The sequence below is a fragment of the Eptesicus fuscus genome, chromosome 21 (assembly GCF_027574615.1).
Source record: "Eptesicus fuscus isolate TK198812 chromosome 21, DD_ASM_mEF_20220401, whole genome shotgun sequence".
NCBI classification, from domain to species: domain Eukaryota; kingdom Metazoa; phylum Chordata; class Mammalia; order Chiroptera; family Vespertilionidae; genus Eptesicus; species Eptesicus fuscus.
Window position 1 is genome coordinate 1,920,516 of NC_072493.1, and position 26,163 is coordinate 1,946,678.

The 26,163-nt window shown below is 44.0% G+C and overlaps 1 long non-coding RNA gene across 9 annotated transcripts in view; it reads left to right on the forward strand.

The window, feature by feature from the left end:
• Positions 1 to 25,411, forward strand: part of LOC114226719 (uncharacterized) — a 38,856-nt gene extending 13,445 nt beyond the window's left edge. For 5 of the 9 annotated variants that reach the window (XR_008555039.1, XR_008555040.1, XR_008555043.1 and 2 more), the window contains 5 exons: positions 3,177 to 3,369; positions 18,979 to 19,087; positions 19,512 to 19,737; positions 21,678 to 21,833; positions 24,063 to 25,411. This is a non-coding gene — a long non-coding RNA (uncharacterized LOC114226719). Of the gene's footprint in view, positions 1 to 3,176; positions 3,370 to 5,114; positions 5,142 to 17,581; positions 17,674 to 18,978; positions 19,088 to 19,511; positions 19,738 to 21,677; positions 21,838 to 24,062 lie in introns of all 9 variants that reach the window. The other 4 variants (XR_008555036.1, XR_008555037.1, XR_008555038.1 and 1 more) reach the window with 4 other exon arrangements.
• The last annotated feature ends 752 nt before the right edge of the window (positions 25,412 to 26,163 follow it).

Genomic DNA, 26,163 nt, shown 5'->3' on the forward strand with positions numbered 1-26,163 from the left:
TCCATTGCCACAAGCATTCCTCAGCTCCCCCTGACATCGGTACTCACTCCTTTCCCACCCCTCTGCCTCACCCTAGCAGCAGCTAGTCCATGATCCAGTTCTATAATTCTGTCTTTTCCAGAACGTCACATAAATGGCATCACATAGTATGTAATCTTCTGCGATTGGATTTTCTCGAGATCCCACTCGCAGATATCCATCGTTTGTTCTTTATGTTTGGGCAGTATCCCATGGCATGACTGGCCCCTGGTTGGTTTAACCACTCACCAGTCAGGACAGGGTTGTTCCCAGTTTTTGACTATGATAAATAAAACCGCTATAAACATTTGCGTATAGTTTTTTTTGTGTGAACATAAGTTTTCGTTTTTCTGGGATAAATGCCCGGGAGTGCGATTGTGGTTCGTATAATTGCAGAGTGTTTCTTTTTGAGACTAGAATTGATGTTTTGTGTGTGGAAGGGAGGACGGAGGGCATCCACATTTTTTCAGTGTTTCTGCTGTAACTGCATTTGTTCAGGATTTTAAAACACGCAGACATCATAAATAACTTGTAGCCAGATATAAAAAAATACAACTTTTCACAACGTAGATGTTTTTCCTGATTTTTTATAAAAATACTTCTTTAAACATTGCTTTTTCTTGGAGGTAAATAATTCCTATGTAAGGGAAATAAAAGTAGACATATACTATAGAAAAGATGTTGCAAAGATGATAAGACACATGGAGAAATTTTGGGGAAATTCCCCAAGTGTTAATAAAGACTTGACATTCAAGGATGTGTTGTGATAGCCTCTGAATTGATGGACTCTAGCTTTTGTCGCCGTCATCTTTCCTGCAGTTTTTATTTGTAGATTTAATTAATTATCTTTAATTAAAAAGATTGTGTTCAGTGCTATTGTATTTAATGCTCATTTGATTCAACTATATGCACTTAGTAGGAAAAAGAAATAAATTATTTTCTTCCTAGTGCACAGCCCCTAAAAATACAACTACTTTACAGGAGGTTTAATGGAAGAAACAGCTCTGTTCCAAATCCTGCTGGAATTATACTGTTACATTATACCTACAGAGACATAGTGAGCTGGGTACAAAATCATGTGTGCTCTATTTTTGGGGAGACCCACTGAAAGGATATGCAAGGATAATTTTACTCCGATTTTCACCATATAGGTTGTCTTTAGAACTCTCCTGGAAGAGGCAGCTAGCTCCATTTTTAAAAAAGAAACCTTGGCTGCGGTTAACTGGTTACAGTGATCCTTCTAATACAAGACATTATTATAAACCTTTAACTTGTTTGAGTGAGGCACGAGGCTCAGGGGACCCCCAGCTTTCAGTGCTTCCAAATATTATTTCATCTTTAGCCCATTATGGTAAAGACCACAGTGACATAAATGACATAAAATAATAATAAAAAACCTCGCCCTTAAGAACAACCTGGTAAAAGATAGAATAGACACATGGACTCTTTCTGTGCCAGCAGTCATTTATCCTACGCAGCTATCGAAGCCCCCCATTATCGAGCACTTCCAGGCGCTGGGGACCTGTCAGTAAAAGAGCAGTCCCCCCCCCCACCCCCCGACACACACACACACACACACACACACACACACACACACACACACACACTGTCCTCTTAGCACAGTCCTCAGAGGTCTTAGCTCGGGCGGTGGGGACGGGAGAGGAAAAAGAAACTGAGATAGAGACCAACACGGTTGTGCTTTCTAGAAATGGAACCTTCAGAATTCAGGAGAGAGCCTGGGGAGCGGGCCTCTCACAAAGTGGCAGGCTTGCCCTCTGAAGAGCGTCTGCTCGTCTGTGACCTGGAGGGCACGGAGGCTTCCGGTAGGAGGAGGGACGTGAGCCCGAGGCGGGTGCTATCGGAAGTGGGGTGGAACCTGGTCTGGCTAGGACTTCTGGGGCATCAAAGGGATCGGTCACTGCCCAGGGTATATCTAACAGCGTCTGATGTGCTAGAGAACTCACCAGAAATGAGGCTGGCTTTTTTGGCATGCCTTTTTTTTTGGAAGAGTAATATTTGAATTTAGGTATGTGGGTTTGAGTGAAAAAAACAGTAGATGCTCTTTCTCCTAAAAGTGGGGCTTGGCCTTTAGGTTATGAGGCTCGATCTGTTTGTGTGTGTGAAACAAAATATTATTTTCCTCTTTTTATATTTAATAACAAGTATATTTTATACTTCTCTAGTATCTTAAATGCATAATCTGTACAGTATAATACTTTATAAAATTTCAGTTTATTTTAGGGTTAAAATCACATTAGAACTTAAAGGTTTTTTTGAAGGACTCCAAAGTTAAAACTGCAAGATGACATAGAGATAAAAAGTTGCACAAAGCATACATTTGTAAGACCAGAGATAGACCTGCTGGCCTTACTGAAAACTAGTTTGAGCACCCTAAGAAAGTACAAGTATTTCTGTGCATTATTTTTTTTTTAACTTCTCAAGGTAGCAAGAGAGTTAAGAGCCTTTTCTAAATATGCATCTAATTTTAGGTGGCTAAAATAGGAAGCTGTAATATGACTGAGGCCCCTTTCGCTTGAGAACTTGGAAAAAGAAAGAGACAGGATCCAGTATAGTTTCTTTAAATGTAGATGAATCATAGAGTGATCACACTGGTAATAAGACAGTATAATCAAGGTAACGCGGGATTTTCTATGTAATAATATCGATTCCAGTATCTCCAACTCTATGGCATTGACAATGTGGAGGCCAAATGAATTGTGTTTTGTGAAAGAGCTACATTAGGTCGGCAACTTAGAAGTTCCTTAGAAGTTCTGAGTAAGTATAATGGCCTAGCATTGTGGAACCAGCTTGTAGTACTGTTTATCTAGCAGTTAAAAAAAAAGAAAGAAAGAAAAAAGAAAACAGTGCAATTTTAGACAGTTTTAAAAAAATTTTGCAAATATTGCAAATCATAGGTTGGTTACCACTAGACTTCCTGACTCTGCCGTGATTGCTGTACTCTCTGTATATTCTTTAAAGATGCCAGGCACTTTATAATTTTGTCTATAATTGTTTATATATATTTTCTCCACAAAATGTCCTTAGAACAACTTACTCCTAGATTTTCCTAACCCACTTGTCATCTTTAAACTTTATGGGTGAATACACTGCAGTGTCAGTGGCAGACACATTAGTAGTCTATTTTATTTTTTTTCCAGGAGCCTTCCTATTCAAAATACCTTCTAGACTGAATGCATAAAAATAGCAGGCCGCGTCAGCCTGCGGGCTTCGGAAGCTGGGGAAGACTTGTTTTCCCGCACGAAGAAGCTGAGTCCCAGGAAGATGAAATGACTTGCTAATAAGTGATAATGAGGATCTTTTGACTCCAAAGCACATGCTGCCAACTTGAAGGTGCGTGTCCTCAGTTCTGGAAATTCAATTTGCAGATACTTGTATCACAACCCTATTCTTAGTCATATTTTAGTCTAATATTTTACGTGTGGCAGAAATGCACTGAGTGGCCAGATTATTATGATTTCTGAATGCATAATAATCTGGCCACTCAGTGTGTGTGTATATATATTAGAGGCCTGGTGCATGAATCCATGCATGGGTGTGGTCCGGCCAGCCTGGCCAGGGGGTGGGGACATGGGTGGTTGGCCGGCCTGCCTGCTGGTCGAACTCCTGGTCGAGGGGACAATTCGCATATTAGCCTTTTATTATATAGGATATACACTGAGTAGCCAGATTATTATGCGTTCAGAGATCATCATAATCTGGCTGCTCAGTGTAAATGCCTACTGTCATCTCTCCATGTCATATAAACGTGTTGGCACTGAATATGGGTACAAGTAGCAGATTAAAGTGTGTTAATCTCAGAACTGAATTGTAACCCACAGAACGTTCCATTTGCTCATTACCATTTATGCATACCTACTGATCACCCCTCCTTTACCTGCTCTGCGCCTCCTTCTTGCTTTTGCCCTCCACAGCATTTGTCTTGCTGCATGGCACCACCATTGCCCTAGTTACCAAATTGGGTCAGTGTTACTCTCAGCTTCTCACAGGCTGGGTCAGTTCTGCCTTCTAAAACCTCCCAAATCACACACCTTGGCCTGCTCGCAAGAGATACTTGGACATACAAGGTGGAGGAACCCAAGTCTTTGTACCTAAAAGGCCACAGTCCACAGTGCAGCAATAAGTGTGGTCCATGGACTGTGACAGGCCACAGACTTTTAAAAAATAGTCTTTATTTTTAAAGCAGTTTTGGGTTCACAGTAAAACTAAGCAGAAAGTACAGAGATTTTCCGTATACCTCCTGCCCCCACACATGCTAACTTCCTCATTACCAACATCCCAACCAGAGTGGTACATTTGTGACAATTGATGAACCTACACTGACACATCATTATCACTCAAAATCCGAAGTCTACGTCAGGTTCTTGGCGTTGTACGTTCCAGGAGTTTGGACAAATGTATCCACTATTATAGTATCACTAAGAATAGTTCTGCTTTAAAAATCCTTTATTTTCTGCCTAGTCATCCCTCCCTCCCCACAAACGGTTGGCAACCAGTGATACTTTTTCTTTCTCCACAGTTTTGCCATGTCTAGGATGCCACGTAATTGGAACCACACAGTCTGTAGCCTTGTTCAGATTAGATTCCTTCACTTAGTAATATGCATTTAAAGTTCCTCCATGTCTTGTCATGGCTTGATGGTCTATTTCATTTTAGGGCTGAATAATATTCCATTGTTTGGATGTACCACAGTTTATCCATTCACCTAATGATGGACATCTTGGTTGCTTCCAAGACTTGGCAACCTATAATAATAAAAGCGTAATATGCTAATTAGACAAGACAGCCAACAACCTTCCGGATGTCCTTCTGGATGACCTTCCAGACAAAGCTGTGGCTGCGAGGGCCAAGACAAGCCGCCACGGCTGCAAGGGCTGTGCGAGCCCCTTGCAAGAATTTCGTGCATCGGGCCTCTAGTTATCAATAAAGCTGCTATAAACAGGTGTTTGTATGGGTAAAAGTTTTCAACACATTTGAGTAATAAACCCAGAAGCATGATAGATTGCTGGATCATATAGATTTTGTAGTTCAGATATTCAATACACATGATTACTTATTTCTTTGTTTCTTTTTATCAGTCGAGAGAGGTGTCAGAATCTCCCACTGTGAGTAGGTTTATCATATAAGCCTTCATTTATTTATATTTACCTATGCTCATGCTTTCTTTATATAGATATGAGTTTCTGAATTATGTCATTTTTCTTCTCTCTAAAGAACTTTTAACATTTCTTGCAAGACAGATCTAGCAACAAATTCTCTCAATTTTTGTTTTTCTAAGAAAGTTTTTATTTCTCCTTCATTTTTAAAGGATAAAATTTTAGGGTACAGAATTTTAGATTGGTAAGTTTTTCTCTTTCAACTCAAGTATTTCACTCCATTCTGCTTGCATGATTCTAAGAAGTCGGATGTAATTTTTATCTTGATTCCTCTGGTTTCGGGATTTTAAAAAATCTTTATCTCTGCTCTTCTGCAATTTAAATATGATATGCCTACATTAGTTTTTGTGCTTTTTTTTTTTCTTTTTGGCATTTACCCTTCTTGTTCTCAGTTACCTGGATCTGTGGTTTTGTATCTGACATTAATTTGAGGAAATTCTCTGTCATTATTACTTCAAATATTTCTTCTGTTCCTTTCTTCTACTTCTGGTATTCTCATTATGCATATGTACAATTTTTGTACTCATCCCACAGTTCTTAGATATTCTGGTCTTTTTTTTTTTATCATTTCAGCGTCAGAGGTTTCTACTGAGCTATCTTCAAGCTCAGAGATTCTTTCTTCAGCCAGTGTCTAGTTTATTAATAAGCCCATCAAAGGCATCCTTAATTTCTGTCACAGTGTTTTTGATCTCTATCATTTCTTTGTGTGTGTTTTTCTTAGAATTTCTCTCTCTCTCTGCTTACATTGCCATCTGTTCTTGCATGCTGTCTTTATCTAACTTTATCCGTTAGAGTTCTTATCCTGGAATCATAGTTGTTTTAAATTCCTGGTCTGAGAATTCCAGCATCCCTGTCATATCTGAGTCTGGTTCTGAATCTTGCTCTGTCTCTTCAGACTCTGTTTTTTTGCCTCTTCGTATGTCTTCAAGTTTTTTCCTGGTAGTCAGATGATGTCCTGTGTGAAAGGAGCTGTTGTAAGTAGGCCTTTAGTTATGTGGTGCTAAGGCAGGGTGGGTGGGCGGCATGCATTAGCCTTATGATTGGGTCTCCGACTTCTGGTGAGCCGGGGCCTCTTGCCTGAACTTCAGAAGTGCTTCTCTGTCCCCCGCCCCACCCCCCCTGTGGTGGGACAGGGGGGCTGCGGGGGCTGGAGTTGTCTGTGCCCCTTCTCTGTGTGGAAGGCTAGAGCCAGCTAGGAGGGGACGCTTCTCTCCCCAGGTCACTGAGGTTCGATAAAACCCGCAGGGTAGGTGCTGCTCAGATGGTTTCTCCTCAGAGTGCGTCTGGCTGAGAAGGACAGAATGCTCTGGCCCCTTTTAAAGGATTCCTTTTCCTCTCCACCTGCCTAAAGCTCGGCGGAGTTTCTCTCTGCTCTTCACTGCGAGAAGCTGGCTGAACTCCTGGGGGGGAAACTCACAATGTGTGGGGACCCCCTAGGACTGCATCCCCTGGAGTATTTTACTCTCATAGCTGTCCACACGGAGCCTCAGCAATTCCTCAGTTACCGTGTATGTTCCCTACCCGGGCGTTGGTCCCCGTGCAGCTGACTTGTGATTCTCGCTCCTCACCTGTCTGTCTCTCCAACTGGGGAGACAGCGGTTTGCCCTGTGGCCTCCTCTTACCGATTTGTTGATTTTTCAGTTTGCTCACCTTTTTACTAGCTGCTAGGGTGGGGCAGTGGTGACTGACTTCCCAACTCCTTACCTGTCAGACCAGAAACTGGAAGTCCACAAACCGGTTTGTTTTTTTTAATCAGCTCGTGACAAGATAAATACCCCAAATAAGAGAAAGCATTTGGAAACTCAAATAGCAATTTTATGTTCCTGTGATACCCAGGTACAGGAGTTTGTACTTTACAAAACGGTCGGCCCACAGAAATTGGAATTTGGAAACAAAGCACTTGGTCCTTCACTGCAGATGGAGGGAGAAGTGTGGGCCTCGGCGGCAGTCAGGAAATGATCACTGGGCCCTCACCGGTGTGGCTCAGTGGATAGAGCGTCAGCCTGCGGACTCAAGGGTCCCGGGTTCGATTCCGGTCAAGGGCATGTACCTGGGTTGTGGGCACATCCCCTGTAGGGGGTGTGCAGGAGGCAGCTGATCGATGTTTCTCTCTCATCGAAGTTTCTAACTCTCTATCCCTCTCCCTTCCTCTCTGTAAAAAATCAATAAAATATATTTTAAAAAAGAAAAAAGAAATGATCGTTTGGAGAGGGAGCGACACCATTTTTGTAATTTTCTTTATGAGACCGGCAGTGAGTTGCCCCAGGAGAGAAGGTCACACTGCCTGGAGTGCATGGGGAAGCATGACTAGGGGTGTTGAGAGCAGACATGGTGGCGGGCAGAGCAGCAGGTGGGATTGCATAGACGTCTCCACCCCACCTACCTGGCCCTGCTGTCAGAACCATCTTCCTAAGATAGAGATCTGATCAAATCACACCCTGTTTCAACCCTTGAGCGACACCCTTCTGCCTCACACTTCTCAGCTTCTCAGCGCCATTCCTGGGGCCACTCACCACCTGATGGAGGACTCCTCCAGCTCCGTTCCTACCGCCCATGCCGGCCGGCCGTGGGCCCTTCTCTCCGCAGCTGGTTTAACTAGAGACCCCAGCACGCGCTGCCACCTCCACGCCTGTGTGGGTGTCTCCCCCCTCTCCTGTTTGGAAGGCCTCCCCACCTCTCACCCTTTCCTGGTGAAACCCCCCACTTCCCTTAGCATCGTCTTCCCTGCGGCTTTCCTGTACTTGACATCGAAGGCACAGGCGGCAGGCCCGGATGCTCAGTCAGTGTTGCGTGAACGTGGAGCGAGGGAGGGAGCCTGCACTCGGTCACATCCCTGATCACCCCACGCCCTGCGTCTTCACGGGCATCTCACAGCTGGAAGGAGGAGGGTGTGTTTCCGGCCTGTAGGCAGGAGTCATTGCCAAGCCACACTGAAGCCGGCATCTGGCCATCTCAGGATTGGGGGAGAGCGGCTAGGGGTCAGGGCAAGTAGCTCTCCAGGTTAGAGGCAGATTCCTGGGATCCCCATCCTGCTCAGAGAGAGACCCTCAAAAGCAGGGCTTGGCGAACTTCTTCTTTTAAAGGGCCATGGAGTGAGGGTTCTCGGCTTTGTGGGCCAGACAATGTCATCGTGACTCAAAAGCCACCATAGACCCGTGGGTGTGGCCGTGTCCCAATGACATCCTTATAAAAGAGTTACGAAAACATTGACGGACACAGGCCGCAGGCTGGATTCGCCCACGGGCCGTCCGCCAAACCCTGCTCACAGGAGAGAGAATGTCTCCCTTCTGCCCCGTCTCGAAATAGCCTTTCAGAGGCCTTGCTGAGTTTACCTTTAGAGTTCCTAAATCCCTGGGTCTTTCCCTCTAAACTAGCATCGACAATGCGTGAGCCCCCCTACTTGGCAGTCAGCTGCAAAGACACGAAAGGTGGGTGAGCGGTGCGTGGCGTGCACCCAGCACGGCGTGGGGTGGCGTGGGTGCTTGTAAGTCATGCACAGCCCGGCTCCTCAGACGGGCAGGGAGGACTCAGACCTTGCATGGACACTGTGTAATGTCAGCAGTGTCTGCCCGTGTTTCGGTGGCTCCGAATTCTGGACGTGGAGCGTGGAGTTAAGCTTTTCATAAACTGGGGTCAGGGTGGAGACCCAGAGGATGCGTGTCCTTGGTCTGGTATACTGTCTAGACTTCCCAGCCTGGGGGATGGGGAACAGCAGAGGTTACTAATACCTTTGTGTTAATAGAATGGTAGAAAGCATAGCAATGCATACATCTGATCAGTGTTTCTCTCTCATCGAAGTTTCTAACTCTCTATCCCTCTTCCTTCCTCTCTGTAAAAAATCAATAAAATATATTAAAAAAAGAAAGACATTAAAGCCAAACTGCCTCTACAATGCCCAAACCGGATAGCCATGTACATGAAAATCTGAAACAGCGGGGTTACTAGACCCTCACCTAACGGGCACAGGGCAGGCGAAGCGGGCTTGCTAATGCAGAAAGGCTTTGTCACCTCCCTCCGCCCCAAGGGCTCCCGGAGCTCACCCTGCCTCCCTGTTTCTCCAAAGCCAGGAGTCGGGGCGTCCTTGGTCAGCCTCACCTGGTAGTGAGGCTCGTGCCGGGGAAGTGTGAGGCGGGACTCTGACCTGTCCTTGTCATCTCCTGGGGCTGTGTTGAGTGTCTTCAGGTCAGCCACCATCTCCTACTCTGGGAGCTGACCAGAACTGGACACGAGCCACCCAGCCGCTGTGCCCCGGATGCAGACCAAGCTGCCGTGTGCTGTGTAGCCATCAGTGGAGTGCTGCCCTTTAAAATCTCACACTCTTCTCTTTCCCCTTCCTTATGTCTTACATGCCTACCCCCCATCCCCCCCACACCCCCGGAAAAGCTGGTGTTCTTCCTGATATCTCCCATCCTCTATTTCTGTGACTTCCAAACCACTTCTACGTTGTGTTCAGTTCAACAGCAATTTGTTGAGCGCCTACTATGTCTTTCTGATATGAGATCAAATGAGAATGGGGTAGAACATTACTCGATCATCACACAGATGCATAAACTAGGTTTGCTTTCCTATAATTATTTTGATTTTCTCAAAAGGGTTTAAGTTAATCAGTTTTAAACCCTTTCTCACCGTTTGCCGTTGGGCACTTAGCTCTTTATTTTGAAGGTGCATTTTGAGTAAATGTATCCTAATTTTGAAGAGGACTAGTTTTAGTTTATCCTAATGTCATGTACTTTTATACTTGAATTACTGACTGTGGGTTTGGTCATTGACCTAATTTACTTGTCATTTTATGACACGTATTTCCAGTGGAGACGCTTAGGCTAAGCTGTATTTATGTACACCACAGTACATTAACCATAAAACTATCTAACGACAGTAAAACCACAATAATCTGGAACCCTCAGGGAGTGGGTTATTCAGGATGGCCAAGTTTTTAGAATAACATTGACTGTTTGTGATGGAAACCTATTTAAACTGTATCATAACTTCCCCTTTTATCTTGAAAATAATAGGCATCTCATTGAACTTTGATAATAACTCACAGTCACTGGTAAGAATTGACTCTATAACTCAGCTCTCATTATGGACGTAGGTGTTTTGTTTTAGTTTTTGAATTTTCATTGGCATTTCTTAAAATAGTTCTGTTTCTTCAATTGCTGTCATTTATATTCTCACTGGCTCCAGCTGTAGTCCTCTCTCTGCCCCTCAAATTGCTGCTTTTATGCTTCTGTGGACGTAGAGACCAGGTAACGGAGCTCATTAGAATACACGGTGGGGCAAAAGCAGGCCTCCAGTTGTTCACACGGAAAATAACACAATAATCTCTGTATATAAAAGCCTAAGGGACTGTTATGACCGGTCGACCGGTCACTATGACGTGCACTGATCACCAGGGGGGCAGATGCTCAATACAGGAGCTGCCCCCTGGTGGCCAGTGTGCTCCCACAGCGGGAGCGCTGCTCATCCAGAAGCCAGGCTCATGGCTGGTGAGCGCAGCTGCGGTGGCGCTACTGAGCAGCAGCAGAGGCAGGCGCAGTGGGCCGGGAATGAGCGGAAGTGGCTCGAGCTCCTCCCTGGCCTCCTGCCGCTTCGTGCACTGCTATATCCCTCGGACTGCTGGATTTGCCTGTCTGAAACCAGCAGTCTGACATCCCCTGAGGGGTCTTGGGTTGCGAGAGGGTGCAGGCCAGGCCGAAGGACCCCACTGGTGCACAAATCCGTGCACCGGGCCTCTAGTTAATAAATAAGAATGCAAGAATAAACTCTGTGTTTTGCATACTCACAACGGCAAACCTATTGTTTTGGAATAAATTACGATTCATTTCTGAATACAAACAATATCTGTACCACATGTATCCAAAGCATAGGTTTCCTTTACTTTTAGATTTTAGAATATAACTGTCCTTTGAGCTGAGAAAAGAATAGTCTTTGGCAAAAATAATTTGCAAACTGGATTTAATATTTCTTATACCCACTTTATGGCTTTTTGTGTTAATATTTTTATTGATAAGGTTATATTAAGCCAATGATTTTGAAAGTCTATTAAGATATTCCATGTAGAGCAAGGTTTAAATAAATCTTAAACTTATATATGTATATTTTGATTTGTGTGTGTGTATTTGCTGATGGAGTGGAGATTGCTTCTTGAGAAGTCAACCCAACCCCAAATTCTAAAATGTTCTCATTATTCAGTTTGATTTTTAAAAGTCAGAAATGTAGGCTGATTTACTTATATTAACAAACTAGCACTATCAAGTTAATCCTCTAATTAGAAGTCATTTCTCAAAGATGTTACGAAAACCTTAGAAATACTAAAGATTTAAATCCTAAAAATTGGTATGGAGATACATTTTCCTTATAATTGTTGCCCTCTCTCCCAGAGTGATTAATTTCACTTCCTGTGTCTTATTCCATGAGCCGCACTGCTTTTGCTGAGATTCCTAAGTCAGGGAAACCTGTTTAGGGGATCATCTCAGTAAGGAAGACAGCTGCCGAAAAGGCATTCCGTTTCTGAGCGTGGCTTTCAGATTAGGGCCAATCGAGACTCGGAGCTGTAGAACACCTGTCAGAGATGCTTTTCTACAAGGAGATGGTCTCTTTCATCAGATTTCATTGCACTTCAGGAAAAGATTCATTTTAAAATGTGGGTGAAGTGGCATCTGCTCTTAGGATTCACCCTCACCATCCTCTTCAAGGGGGAAGCCAATTTAGAGCTTATTTATGACATTGTGCTGTGGTCGAGGGAGAGCCTGCAGCAAAGTGCTTCAAAAGGAAGGACTTTCCCAGATGTTTGGTTTGTAACTTTCTGTTCTAAAAATGTAATGGTGAACTTTTTACGTGAACATAATCAGCGATAGGAATTCTTACGGCCGACTTAAAGTGTTTCAGCTAACCTTGTGCACACACGTAATGAAAGAAACCTGCGAAACTCTCCTGTTGAAATCTGTTGCATTTATCTGTGAACAATGGAGAGGATTATTGATGCTGACTGGTGTTTAGAGAAACTGCTCTCCGCTTCCAACTCTGCGCTCATTAGAAGCACCATAAAGTACATACAACACAGGTACCTTCTCACATCTGCAGGCTCCAGTGAGGGCCGGCAGAAGACAAACTTCATTTCGCAAACTGTAACTTCGTGGCATAACAGCGTGCAGACCGGAATATCAGTTAATTTTCAAAACATTTTATTCCACACCAATTAGCTCGGGTCCTGGAGGGCAGAATGACAAGAGGTTACTCGTTCGCTATGTATTTAGTTAATTGAAAATCGCTCCGATTGCTTTTACAGTTGTTATTAAAAAGTAGAACCAGCGTTGCCAGTGCTCAACCATAATTGGAACCCCGGGGAATTAAATATTTAGCATTAGTAATGTAACAGCACTTAGGACACAAATTTCTATTTTCGTAATGAAAGCTGTACACTGTGAGTGCAAGCGGCTGAGACGACAGCTGTGACAAGCGAAACGGCCTGGGATATTTCAATAAGACACCTCATTGGACAGCGAGTCTCACCACATTACTCGTTGGTAAGAGATCTGCAAGTTTAATTCCCAGCAGAAACCCGTTACCCAAGTATTTAGATTTCTAATTGCATGCAGGATGAACAGTTGGGCAAATGTCTTGCCTTAAGTGGCTGAAATGTATAGTGATTTCCAAATAATCCTATATAAGTTCATGCCTTTGTCAATTTAAAAATAGCGGGACTGTCAGGGAATAAAGTTCTTGTTTGTTTTAAGTTTAATTACATCTTAAGCATAAATGCGTTCAGTGTTACAATGAGGAGAGTTGGATGTGGGGCTCTAATGAGCTGCAGCGTAGACGGCTGGAGACCCTGAGGGATTCCCTACGTAAATTAACTGGATAAAAGTACTTGGTTAGGATAGAGTTGATGGCTGAGCTGTTCGTAAAACCCAGTTATAGAGCTGTCTCTCACTCCTGTTTTCATTCTAAACAGCCCTGCCGAGACTTTAACAGCCGCCTGTTACAACTGTTCAGCTTGTCAAAATGTATTATATTACTCCACTAATAAACAGTATTAAAGGGTATTTGACTTCATTTCTCGTTTTCAGAGGGGATCAGGTTGATCAACACAACTGGCTTAGGTTGGCCTTATTTTAATTTGTTTATATGTCATCTAAGTAATATTGAAGGTCCATGATTTGAATTTTTAAAACATTCTTTCTCTTGGGATTGTAAAACTTACAAAGTAGTATGAACAACGGGAACAATTAATGGAGGCTATGTATTGTAATCTTTGTCCTGGGAAGATGGATGACTGACATTTTTAGCCCGCATTCAAAGTATTGGGAACACCATAGCTAAACAGACATTCTTCAAAGCATAACTAGACTAATCCCTTCACCAATCGTTCTATCTTTCCTTGGAAAAAAGCACTTGCAGAGAACAAATTGACTTCATAATTCTCTTTTGCTTACCATTGTTTCTGTGTCAGTTTTGTGGGAATTTATTCTAACTGATCAAGATTTCCTTTCTGTTGTCATTTTTAGAACAATACATGCTTATGTTAATAGAGAAGAGAAAACTGTAGATGTTTATTTGATAAACTCTGCCTTTTACCCCCCTTCTCCATCCCACTGCCCTCCCCTTTGGTACCTTAGCTAACAATTTAATGAGATCAAACATTCATAACATTTTTTGTGCATATTATACAGCTACATATGTGCATACATTAAATGCATATAGCATATTTAAAGATCATACTTTGGATCATTCCCTAGAACAGTGGTCGGCAAACTCAGTCAACAGAGTGGCAAACCATGGCTCGCGAGCCGCATGTGACTCGTGAGCCGCGGTTTGCCGACCACTGCCCTAGGAGTGTGTGACTTGCTTCCCCCCTACCTAATTTATCATAGACATCTTCCTGTATTGGTGCCCAGAGCATCCTCATTTTTTTTAATAGCTAATTGTCATTCCAAATTTTGGAGGTAAAAATTAATTTATCTGTTGCCTACTGATACCATTTGAAGTCATCTCCAATTTTTTGCAGTGGTGAGTGATGTTACAGTGAACTTCCGAGTGTGCCTACGTGTGTGTGTGTGTTTTCAGCATGTATGTGTGCATTTTTGTGCACATGTCATAATAATATATGGAACTAGCATTTATAGAGTGACTCCTTTGTGCCAGGCAATATTCAAAGCATTCTACATATATGTGTGGTGTGAAGAAAAGGTCAACACTTCTATTTTCCAGTAATGCCCACAGATTCATTTTGTAAATTGTCCATTTTTTTGTCTCCATGGTTTGAAACATAATCTTTGTCAAATGTGATACCCCTCCATACATGCCATGTCTTTAGAATATTCCATTTGTCTAATCCTGCAATGTTGCACTTGTTAGCCTTATAGCATAAGTGTAAGTTTAAATCTTTAAAATTAAAAAGAATCTGCAAAATACTCTTAATCTTAAATTATAAAAAGTGACAAATTTATATGAACAAATAGCAATAGTTTAGAAACATAGACAGTTGCAGTAAGCAAGGGTGACCACGTCCTAATTCCTGGGAATATGCTCCATTCCATGGAGAAGGGAAATTCAGGTGCAGATGGAATTAAAGTCACTAATCAGTTGACCTTAAAATGGGGAGATTAAACGGATGACCCAGGTAGGCCCAGTGTGATCACAGTTGTACAAGAGGGGGCAGGAGGGCCAGAGCGGTGCCACAGAGAGCCCACTGAGCGGCTCTGGCCGGCCTGGCAGCTAGGGGACGGAGGCCTGACCGAGGATGGTGGCCACCACTGGTCACCGGACAAGGCAGGAGACAGGTTGTCCCCTGCGGCCCGGAAGGATCAAAGCTCTGCGGACACCCTGACTTTTGTGCAGTGAGACCCAGTTTGGACTTCTGACCTAGAGAACTGGAAGGTAATAATTTTTTTGTAGTTGAAATTGTCAAGTTTGTGGCAATTTATTACAGCAGCAATGGAAAACTAATGCAAAGGTGAAAAGTAAAAATTTTCCAATTTCTGCTGCCCTCTCTAGACCCCTAGTCCAGGTCCAGTCATGACAGGTTATAACTCTGAACAGTTGTGGGGTGTTTTCTTGGTGGGGGGAAGGGTCATCTGCAGAATTGTGACTGTAGAGGTTTTTAGAGTATGTTTTGATATCTGTTAAGTCTTTTTTTTCTTCTAAAGAAATTTTAAGTTTCCACGCATTTGCTTTCTCAGATGAACATTTGACCCAGTTGTGTTTCTAATTCATGGGCATTAGTTTGTTGGTTTGTTTGTGTTATACATAGCTAAAGAATGGGCCACCTTCGGCAATCTATTGAGATTTCCTTTGTAGTCACTGTTAACCTTTGTAAACATCCCCTGTCTGCTTAGAAAGAAAACGTATTTCCGCCTTAGGAAAATTACCTTAAGTTTGGTTATTGCTAATTGTGTTTTCCAGTACTCATGATCTTATTTTCATATACTTCACCCATCAGTTTCTGAGAACTGTGGTTTTCAGAAGTCCTCTTGGATTTTCAATAATTTGTTTGTGGATTTTGATGCTTTGTTTTTTCGTGGAGTAAAGGTTTTGTTTTACTGTCTCCTCCTGGCGGGTTGTGCCTTTACTTGGTGTGAAATGCCTCTCTTTGTTCTCACGTTCTCTTTGCCCGGAACTCTGGTCTCTTCCTCCAGGCCTCAGCCTAACTCTCACCTCCTGAGAGAGTCCCTCCTGGTTCTCCGCGCCCTCTATCCTGTCTCACCTCGCCTCCCCTCTGGGCTGCAAGCTCCGCCTCTCCCCACTCTTTACTCCAAGCCTGGCGCCTGCTTGATCGATACTTGTAGAATGAACAAGACTGACCAAAGCAGGGCTAGATCGTTCTAGACTGGAGGAAGTGGGACGCTTTCCTGTGCACATGCTGACCTGGAGGAAGCTGCTGTCAGAGCACCTGTGTTGCCTTGAAATGAGCCGGATTCCTCCTGCTTTATGAAGGGGTGAGGTTGGGATCCGTGTGGAGAGGCAGATCCCGGCTGCTCCTCAATCCCCCCACATCTGCGTTCCAGCTGTGATGATGTAAGCCCTGTCCCTTTGGGAGCACAGCGTGTAGATCAGCACGCTGGGGTTGAACGTTAGTAATGTCACTCATGAGAGCGCCCATTTATTGCACATTCGCCAGGTGCCAGGCAGCACGCTTCCTGTGTTAACGTGCACGGTCTCACTTCATTCCCTGGGATTCCCATTCTTACAAGCGAGGAAACGGAGGCTCAGAGAAGACGAGTCCATGGAGTCGGGAATGAGAGGACTAGGACTGTATCCGGCCTGCCTGGCGCCAGAGCTTCTGCGGTCTGGTCATGCTCTTCAGTTTCCTGCGGTGCGTCCTCCCTCCACGTCCAGCCTCGCAGCGTCACTGGCTGGAGGCCTGACATCGCAGAGGAAGACGTGATCACAGGGGTCACCTGTCTGGCCCGACTCCGGTGGCCCTGAGGAGAGAGGGAGCCTGACCTGTGCAGCCACCGGTCACTGTGCAGCTGACCCGCACGTGGGACAGTGGGACTCGGCTCTGCAGCCACCAGGCGAAGAGGAACGAGGGCTGGCCCGGGGTCAGTTTTGGCAAGCGCGCACAGCTCTCCCTCCACGGGACTTCAGGAAGCGGTCCTCCGGGGCAGCTTAAATGAGCACAGCGCCTGGCCTGAGAAAGACACCTTGGGACCTTCTCGGACTTACAGTCAGTGTAAAACCCCTGATATTTTAGTGGCCAGCTTTGCAAATCCCCTGCGCCGTGCGGCTTTGAGTTCAAGGCAACACTCTTGCAGCCCGAGATTGCAGGCTCTTGGGACAGCGTGAATAAAAACATCAGGACACGGTTCCAAGATTGACTCTCCCGTACACATTTTGGACTAAAATCACAAGACATTTCTCCCCACCCTCCCCCCAGGTTCATCTACCCTGTCCCTTGGGTTTGAAAAGATTTGAGGGCGAGGGAAATACCACTGAAGCAAGTAGTGGATTTCCCATCCTAGTGATGTTTGTGTAGCTGCCACATGTGGCCCAGTGTTAAGTCGCTGAACGTTACTGCTCGCAGCCGCCAACGTCAGCCCTCACCTCCTAGGGAGGTGACTTCAAACAGCATTTCAAGGGCGCAGTGGGGAGGAGACGCGAGGGTTACCTCTCAGGCTGCAGGAATTCACTCTCCCTGTCTGTGCTTTCTGCTTGTGAGAGCCATGCCGGAGCCGGAAGTGCAGAGGAATTTGAAGGGTGCCTTCAGATAAGGCGCTGGGAACCCCGATATTTCGCAGGAGAGCCTGCGTTCTCCTAGCAGCGGCGTCTTTTAAAGCATGACTAAACGTAATTTTCAGTTGGGAAGGTTCCAGATGGGGTGTGCAGGGCATGCTGAATCAGGGAAGAGAACCTTGCCGTGAATAAAAGCTCACCTCTGCATTTCTTAGGACAAAAGCAGCCACTCCTGTGGCTCCCGCAGCACACGGTTCTGCTGGGGCAGGAGGGCCGGCCTGAGGACTGCTCGCAGGACGCGTGCGCAGTGAGTCACTGACAAACCCTCCCTGTGCAGAGCTGGAACGCCTGGACGAGGCTGGAACAAACGAGCTGGCTGGACACCCCGGCCTGGGAGACCCATCGGTGGCTAGCCTGTTGAGTTTTTTCTTTGTTTTCTTTGCCTGGTAGACTTTCTCAGAGCTCAAAGAGGTCTTCAAGGTCTTCCAGAGAGCTTTCTATATTGAAAATAAACCAATATACTCATCGTTTTGTTCTACTGCCTATGTTGAATGAAAACTTAAGTAATAAAATTGATTTTTAAAAAATGTGCACACTTTTGGCAGAATTTTTAGCACAGTGCAATACGTTACTACATGAGCCAACCCTACTCCGACCGATGTAGTAGAGATAGCGTCATCTGTTAGGTTAAAAGAACACTAATAGACTGGTTTTTATTTTAAAATGTAACCAGTCAACAAATATTCATTGCTGGACTGCTGCTAGGAACGCTGCTAGGTACTGCGGGGCCTCACATGTCTGGGAGGAAATGACTGAGAACATCGGCCAGCCTCCTCTGCTTTCCTTTCCACAGGGATGCTCACTGAGTCCTGATTGGGGGGGGGGGGGGCTCTCAGGGCACCTGAGCTTGGAGTATGCAGCCCTGGCTGAGTCGGTCTCTCTGTCACTCTGCTTTCTGTCTCTCTCCCCTTTCTAACCCAGGGGTGGACTGTGGTTGGAGCTGAGCTGCAGGTTTCTCTGCGTGAAGCTAATTGGTCCATTTGGGGCTTTGACCCAGATTCTTAACTTCTTAGCACCTTTCTTTAGACAACTGGGCTGGCGCTTTGGATGCGAATGCTAATTGTCAATCATGAGGAAAGGCCTTCTCCAGTGCCCGCCCCCCCCAGGGGGGGTTCGCTGGCTGCTGCATCCACACCACACCCACTCCGGCCTGTGAGTGCTGGTCCTCAGGGTTGACTCGAGCTGGGCGCTATGGGCCAGCATGTCCCCTGTCACATTGCAGAGAACAGCTCCTGGGCAGCAAGTCCCGCCCTCCCCCCAGCCCCCGACCTAACCTACTCCACAATACTAGGCGTTTCTCAGGGGTTACACATCCCTAGAGACTGCAAAGCCATCGATGCACATATGTAGCCACAACCTGTTTGGTAGCAGCTGAAAGGCTACCATCCCATTATGTGACTTTCAAACCCCAGCCGTCACACACGGTCACACTCTACACACTACCGGGGTTGGGGCTTCAACCCAGAAACTTGGGCCGGGGACACACGTCGGCTCATAACTGCCGAAGCTTCACAGTTTGGAATTGAAGCTGCCATCCTTATCTCCATTTCAGGGACCCACCGGTTCCCGGAAGCCGAGTCCTTGGCTGATGACCTTCACGCAGCCAGCCTGGCACACCCTTCACGTGCTCGGTGACTCCTGCCCAGCTGTGCGTGTCACAGGTATCTCGTTCATGGAGTGAATTTTAAAAGGCGCATTGAAATTCTAGATTCCTTTCACAGGAGGTGTATGGATGGGCATCGTTAATGCAGCTTCTGTTACTTACCAGCTGTGTGGCCTCAGGCAGCTTGCTCCACCTCTCTGGCCCTTGGTTTTCTGGTCTGTAAAATGGGGATATTAATAGTACCTGCCTGAGAGGGTTATTGTGAGGAAGATGAGGTCATCTATGGAAAGTCTTTAGAATAAAGTCTGTACAGGGCAGGTCTTCAACATTTGTTCATAGCTACCTTTCTAGTATTCTGAGAAGGATGCATGTTCATAATGTGATGAAGGGGTTGTTACCATTCCGCGTTAACATTTGGGACTGTTCTTCATGCTGGTTGTTGGGTCTGTAGGTTATCACAGTTTCAGTATTGTCGTTTTCAGGCTGTTCTGTCGTTTTACGTTGGCCACGTGTCAGGCTGGTGTGATGTGTCAGAAATGGTTTCCTCCACTGGCTGCGCCTTACCAGTGTGACAGCACCGAGACCCGGAGCGACAGCCCCTGCTCCCAACACATGTTCGCGTCCCTCGGAGGTGGGCGACATGCGGAGCTGCTGCAGCAGCTGGACAGTTTGCTGGGGAGACCCCTTCAAGTCTAAAGAGGACTCTAGGTATTAACAACCACAAAACCCAAAGCAATGCGCACCCTGCGGGGGATTTTTGCTGATTTGGGGTGGGGCGGGGCGGGGTGGGGTGGGGGGGCGGGTGAAGGCCACCTCTGGGGTCTAGGCCTTCCCAATGCTTCTCTCACCCCTCCTGTGAGGTACTCACTCCCTGCTGTGGCAGCAGAACACTTGATATCACAGTCAAACGGTGATTTTTAAAAATACTGTCAGTGTTACAGAAGTCATACCGTCCACTCCAGTGACTGAAGGTTTAAACATCTACCCTCTGTCCCATGCCTACCCCTCCACAATGTGCTGATGGGTCTGTGAATATTGGGGTAAAAGGAAAGCGAGTCCGGAAGGCGTGGTGAGCTCCGGGACATGCTTGACTTCTTCAGGAGAAGAGAATCAGAAATTTGAATAAAGACATTAAAATTCTCCCAGGTAGCTTTAAATAGTTTATGATATAGTTTTCAACTCCTTTGTATAACAGGAATCACAGCTATAAAACTTACACTATGAAGGAAAACTGTCATCTAAATGACAGAGCTGCTTAAAACCTTGATGTGCAGATGAGTCACCTGGGGACCTTGTTAGAATGCAAATTCCCACTCGGCTGGGGCTGGGGCAGCAGCTGCCTTCCCTCAGACCCCAGGGTAGCGGATCTAAAACACACAGCTCCTGGGCATCCCCCCTCCCCCCTGTTCCTCTCTTCTTTCCTGCTCTGGGCACATGATCTGATAGGACTTATGTGTGCACATGCACATACTTTATATATGCCTTTATAGTCCTGCTTCCTAAACCATTAATTGAGAAAGAGGCCATTGTTACAGAAAGCACAATGAACTTCATGAAAAACCATTGGGTACAAAGGCAAAGCATTGACAAATTGGTACTTTCTTGCTTGGTCACGCCTGATTTAAGAAAATGAACCCAAAATGGGTTTTCAGAATTGGAAATTGACTTCAAGCCCATTTAAATCGTTCCCCTTTAACATATTAGCAGCGGAGTGCATAAACCAATATTTATTTTCCAATCAAAGGTTTGCAGCAGATGAATGAAAGAGATGAAGGAAGAATGCTTTGAAATGTTTCTAGTGCCAGACATGGAAATAGGATATTTTATTTCTTTAAGTGGCAGGCACAGGCCTCACCTACTAGTAAAATCCATCCTGCCCCGGGCAGAGGAAATGGTCTGAAAAACTGACCATTGTGTAAAAGCCCAAGGCCAGTGCCTCGCCGCCAGCATCGCAATACGTATTATTCGGAGGGAAAAAGTCGAAGATCCAGCTACGTTCCGGGAGAATCTATTCACAGAGTAATTGTATAGAGAAGACCCCTTAAGAAAAGCTCCCCAAATTCCATTATCTGAACTGTCACTCGCCACTCGGGGTTGTCTTGGCGCTGTGTGTTTTCATGAATTACCAGGGCTGTTTGTTTTTCCTTTATCAGTCATCACCCTGTCAGCTGGGCCATTCATAACAACTTTTGGCAGCTCATCAGGGGAGTTCAGAGCTTGAATAAGGACCCTATCAACTCTCACACCTCATTGTGTGAAACTGTTTACCAGCCTTGCCTTTTTCTGTAAATATTACAAGCCGTTCCCTGAAAGGAGAGACGTGCGAAAGCAAAATGGCCTAACGGCGGCCTAGCAGTTGGCGGACATGGCAGATCTGGGCTGGCCAGAGCTGGCACGTCCTGGGGTGTCGCTTATTTGACTGAAGGGTACCTCGCCGCTGGTCTTGGCGCCCCGTGGACGCTGGTTAATTAGGCAGTGTTTAATCTGACTTAGCATTTGTGTCAGCTGGGCGAGCGGGAGACTTTGTAATGAGGGAGCACAGACCGGCTCCCTGACACCGTCCTCTCTGCCTCTAATTGAACGCACACGTTCCCAGCGCCTTGTCACACGGGGTGCGAGTCCCCCCACTGTCTTTCATGCTCGACTAGGAACAAGGTGCCCGTATTGTACAACCAGCGGCAAGTGGACTCGGCCCCCTGGACGTAGCGGGTGAAGCTGCTGCCGGATTCACCCATCAGAACTAATTTCCTGTTTGAAACGAACGTCAACAATTCTGCATAGAAGAGAACACCACTGACCTGCAAGTGGGTATGGTTTCTCCGTGGTCTTTATATGTTTACGGAAGTTGGCTATGCCCGGATTTTAAAGTGTCAAATAGTCCCTAATTATGAAAGAGAAACAGTGGTCTCCCCAGAGGCAGATTCTTCAGAAAATCACTTCATGCTGAGAAGTCGGTTATTTGCCTGTTTTTGAGTGTTTCATGAATTGGAATCATATTGTGAGTTGCTCTTTTCACTTATCATTAAGGCAATTTTAAAAATTACTCTTTTTTTAAAAAAGCAAGGTAATACTTATCTACAATGAAAGTCACAGGTTTTACTTTACCTTTTTAAATGTATTTTTATTGATTTCAGATAGGAAGGGAGCGGGAGAGAGAGAAACATCAGTGATGAGAATCATTGATCCGCTGCCTCCTGCACAACCCACACTGGGATGGAGCCCGCAGCCCAGGCACGTGCCCTGCCTGGGAGTTGAACCGGTGGCCTCCTGGTTCCTGGCTTTCCACTCAACTGCTGAACTACGCCAGCTGGGCAAAGACACAGATTGTAAACGTACCGCTCAGTGGGATTTAACAAATGAATACACCCAGTCACTGTGCACCAGTCACACCATGGAGCATTTCCATCAGCCCAGAGAGTGCCCTCGTCCGCCTTAGTAGTCAGTCCGTCCCCTCCAGGAGGCAATCCCTTATTTCTCATTATTCCTCTCATCGTAGTCTGTGGTTCTAGATTAGATTTTCCTGCTCTATATGGAGTCATGCAGTGGGTCATCTTTTGTGTCTGGCTACTATGGCTCAAAATGATGTCTTTGAGAGTCGTGCAGAAATCGACTCCTTTTAAATACCAAACAGCATTTCTCTGTATGAGTCTACCACGGTGGGTTCATCAATAAACTTGGTGGTGGTCATTCCAGTTGTTCCCAGTTTGGGGCTATTGGGTTGTCTTTTTATTAATGACTAGAGGCCCAGTGCACACATTTGTGCACAGGTGGGGTCCGGCTGGGGGGAGGGGCCGTGGGTGGTTGGCCGGCCAGCTCCGCCCCCTGGTCAAACTCCCAGTCGAACTCGTGGTTGAGGGGACAATGTTCATATTAGCCTTTTATTATATAGTGTTGGTAGAAGTTCTTGTCTGTTCTAGATAACAAGTTCCTTGTCAGAAATAGGCTTGGCAAATACTTCTCCCCGTCTGTGGCTTGCCTTCTCATTTTTTAAATGGTGTCGATTGATAAGCAGAAAATGTTAACTTTAATTATGTCCAGTATATGTCTTTTTATGATGAGTGCTTTCTGTGTCCTGTCAAAGAAATCTTTGCCAACCTCCAGATCATGCAGATACTCTCCTGTTTTCTTTCAGAAAACATTGAAGCGTTATAGTTCCCAATTGTACATTAAGGTCCTCTACCTCGATCTAATTTCTATGTACGGTGTGAGGTAGAGGTTAAGGTATTGATGTTTTTTAAATATGGATATCCAGTTATTCTATCATCATTTGTAGCAAAAACTTTTCCTTCCCCATTGTGTGTGTGTGTGTGTGTGTGTGTGTGTGTGTGTGTGTACGCCTTTGTTCAAAATCAATTGACCATGCATATGTGGATTTATTTCAGTACTTTTATTCTATTTCATTGATTTGTTTGTCTATTTTATAAGTGTCTTACTTGTTGTGGTTTTATAGTAAGTCTTCAGAGCAGGTGTTATAAGTCTCCAAAAGTTTCAGGTTATTTTGACAATTTAGCATTTTGATGTACATCTGGTAATCAGTTGTTAATTTCTACTAAAAGCCTCCTGGAATTTTGATTGGGATTATAGTGAATCTATAGATTAAGTGGGGGAGACTTGATACTTTAGCAATATTAGTTTTTCCAATCCATGAGCATGTTATATGTTGTAAGTTTTTATTTAATATCTTTCTGCAATATGTAATAGCTTTTAGAATTTAAGTTTTATAAATCCTTTTTAAAATTTATTTTTGAGTAGTTTATGTTTTTCCCGAGATTATAAGTGAATGGCTTTTTAATTTTACTTTCTTATCACTTGCTGGTAAAAATAGAAATGTGGTTAAAATTTGTACATTGACCTTGATTCCTGTGACTTTGCTAAATTCACTTCCCAGTTCCTGTAGTTATTTGGTGGTGGTGGTGGGGGGGGTATGTTTCTTAAGATGTTTTATGTATATAATCGTGTCATCTGCAAAAAAGACACCTTTGCTCTTTTGTTTTTAACTTGTACACTTCTTTATTTCTCACATTGCTTACTAGCGAGGACCCCAGTGCGCCGTTGAATGGAGGTGGGAAGAGGGGCACTTTCTCCTGGACCCAGAAGCGTTCCATCTTTCTCCATTGACATGCCGTGAACTGTTGGTGTTTGTATATGCTCAGCACCAGGCTGATGAAATTCCTCTTCCTGGCTTATTTTCAGAATTTTTTTCATGAATGGGTGTGAAATATTGTCAAAAATGTTTTTGTATCATTTGAGATGCTATTGTTTTCACTTTGATTCTGTTAATGTGATGAATTATAAGTATTGATTTTATAACGTGAAACCCATCTCGCAATCCTGGCATAAGCTCCATTTATAAATGACATTTATCCTTTTCATATAACACCGAATTAGTGTTTTAGCAAACAATTGAGGACTTTATATATATTCATGCAGGGTATTGGTCAGTAATTTTTTTTTCTTATAATATCTTTGTCAGGTTTTGGTATCAGGGTTATGCTGATTCTAGTTTTTTCCTTAAAACTTGGATCGAATTTATGAGTAAAGCCATCTATATCTAGGGTTTTCTTTGTTGTGAGTGTTTTAATTATGAATTCAATTTTGAAAATACATATTGAGCTATTTGAATTTTTCTGTTTCTTCCTGTATAATTTTGATAAGATATACTTTTCAAGGAATTTGTCCATTTGCTCTAAGCTGTTGAATTTATAGGTAAAAAATCATTAATGTTTTTGTCTTCTTGGGAAATTGAATCCCTTTTCATTAGGTAATAGCCCTTTATGACTGGTGTAAAATTGTCTGGTCAACTTTAATTTTAATAAAGCTCCTTCAGCTTTCTTTTAAATAGTGTCTGCATGGCATATCTTTTTTCATCCTTTTCTTTTTAACCAGTCTGTGCTTTCACATTAAAAGTGGTGTTTCTGTAGATTGCCTATAGTTGGGTCTTGCTTTTTATCTAATCTAACAATCTATGTTCGATTTAGTGTGGTTTATATTTAATGTGATTATTGATATGGTTGAATTAATATCTACCATCTAAACAGCTGTTTTCCATTTGTTCCATTTGTGCTTTATTTTCCCCCCTTTTTGATCAATTGAAAATATTTAATGACTTAATGTTATTTCCACTATTGAATTACCATGTATACCTCTTTTGAAAAAAATGCAGTAGTTTCCTTAATATTTACCACATACATCCTATTTAATCAAAGTCTACTTTTAAATAATACTCTGTTCCAGGTCTAGTGTAAGGACAGTAATATACCCCTTACTTCCCCTTCCCACTCTTGTTCTATTGTTGCTGACATTTACTCATACATATGCTATAAATATACAATACTGCTATTTTGCTTTAGATAGGTATCTTTCAAACCAATTAAAAATAATAAAAAATGAATTTTAAACATTGTTTACTCTTCATTATTCCTGTCCGGTGCCTTTAATTTCCTGGTGTAGATTCAGATTTCAGTCTGCTGTTATATTCCTTCTGCCTGAAGGTATTTGTTTTAACAAGACTTATAGTGTGGGTCTACCGGCAGTGAATCACTCAGATTTGTTTTTTGTTTTGTTTTTGGGTCTTTATTTCTACTTCCTTTTGGAAGATATTTTTGCTGGGTATGGAATTCTGACTTGACAGGTATTTGTTATTACTCAGCAACAGAGATATCAATTCATTATCCTCTGCCTTGTATAGTTTCTCATGAGAAGTCTATTGTAATTCGTATTGTTAATTATGATTCCTCTCCATGGAATGTGTTATCTCTCCACCGCCTTCATCATTTCCTCTTTGTCTCTGGTTTTCAGGGTGTGAATATTATGTGCCTCTGGTGTGAGGGTCCTTTTGGAGGGGAACATTTATTCTGCTTGATGTTCTTCTAGTGTCTTGGAACTGTTGCTTTGTATCTGTCATTTTATTTTTGAAAATCCTGTGTGTTATCTCCTATCTTTCCTCTCTGGAATGACAGTTACACGTAGGTTAGATCTTTTGGTTTTGTCCCATGTCTCTTAGATGCTCATTTGTCTTTTTCCTTCCACACTTCATCCATCCCTTCTACTCAGTAACCAATGCCAGAACTGTTATAAACCCAGGTATATAGGTGATGGTCTGACAAGACATTTTGTTATTGTTGTCTCCTTTTA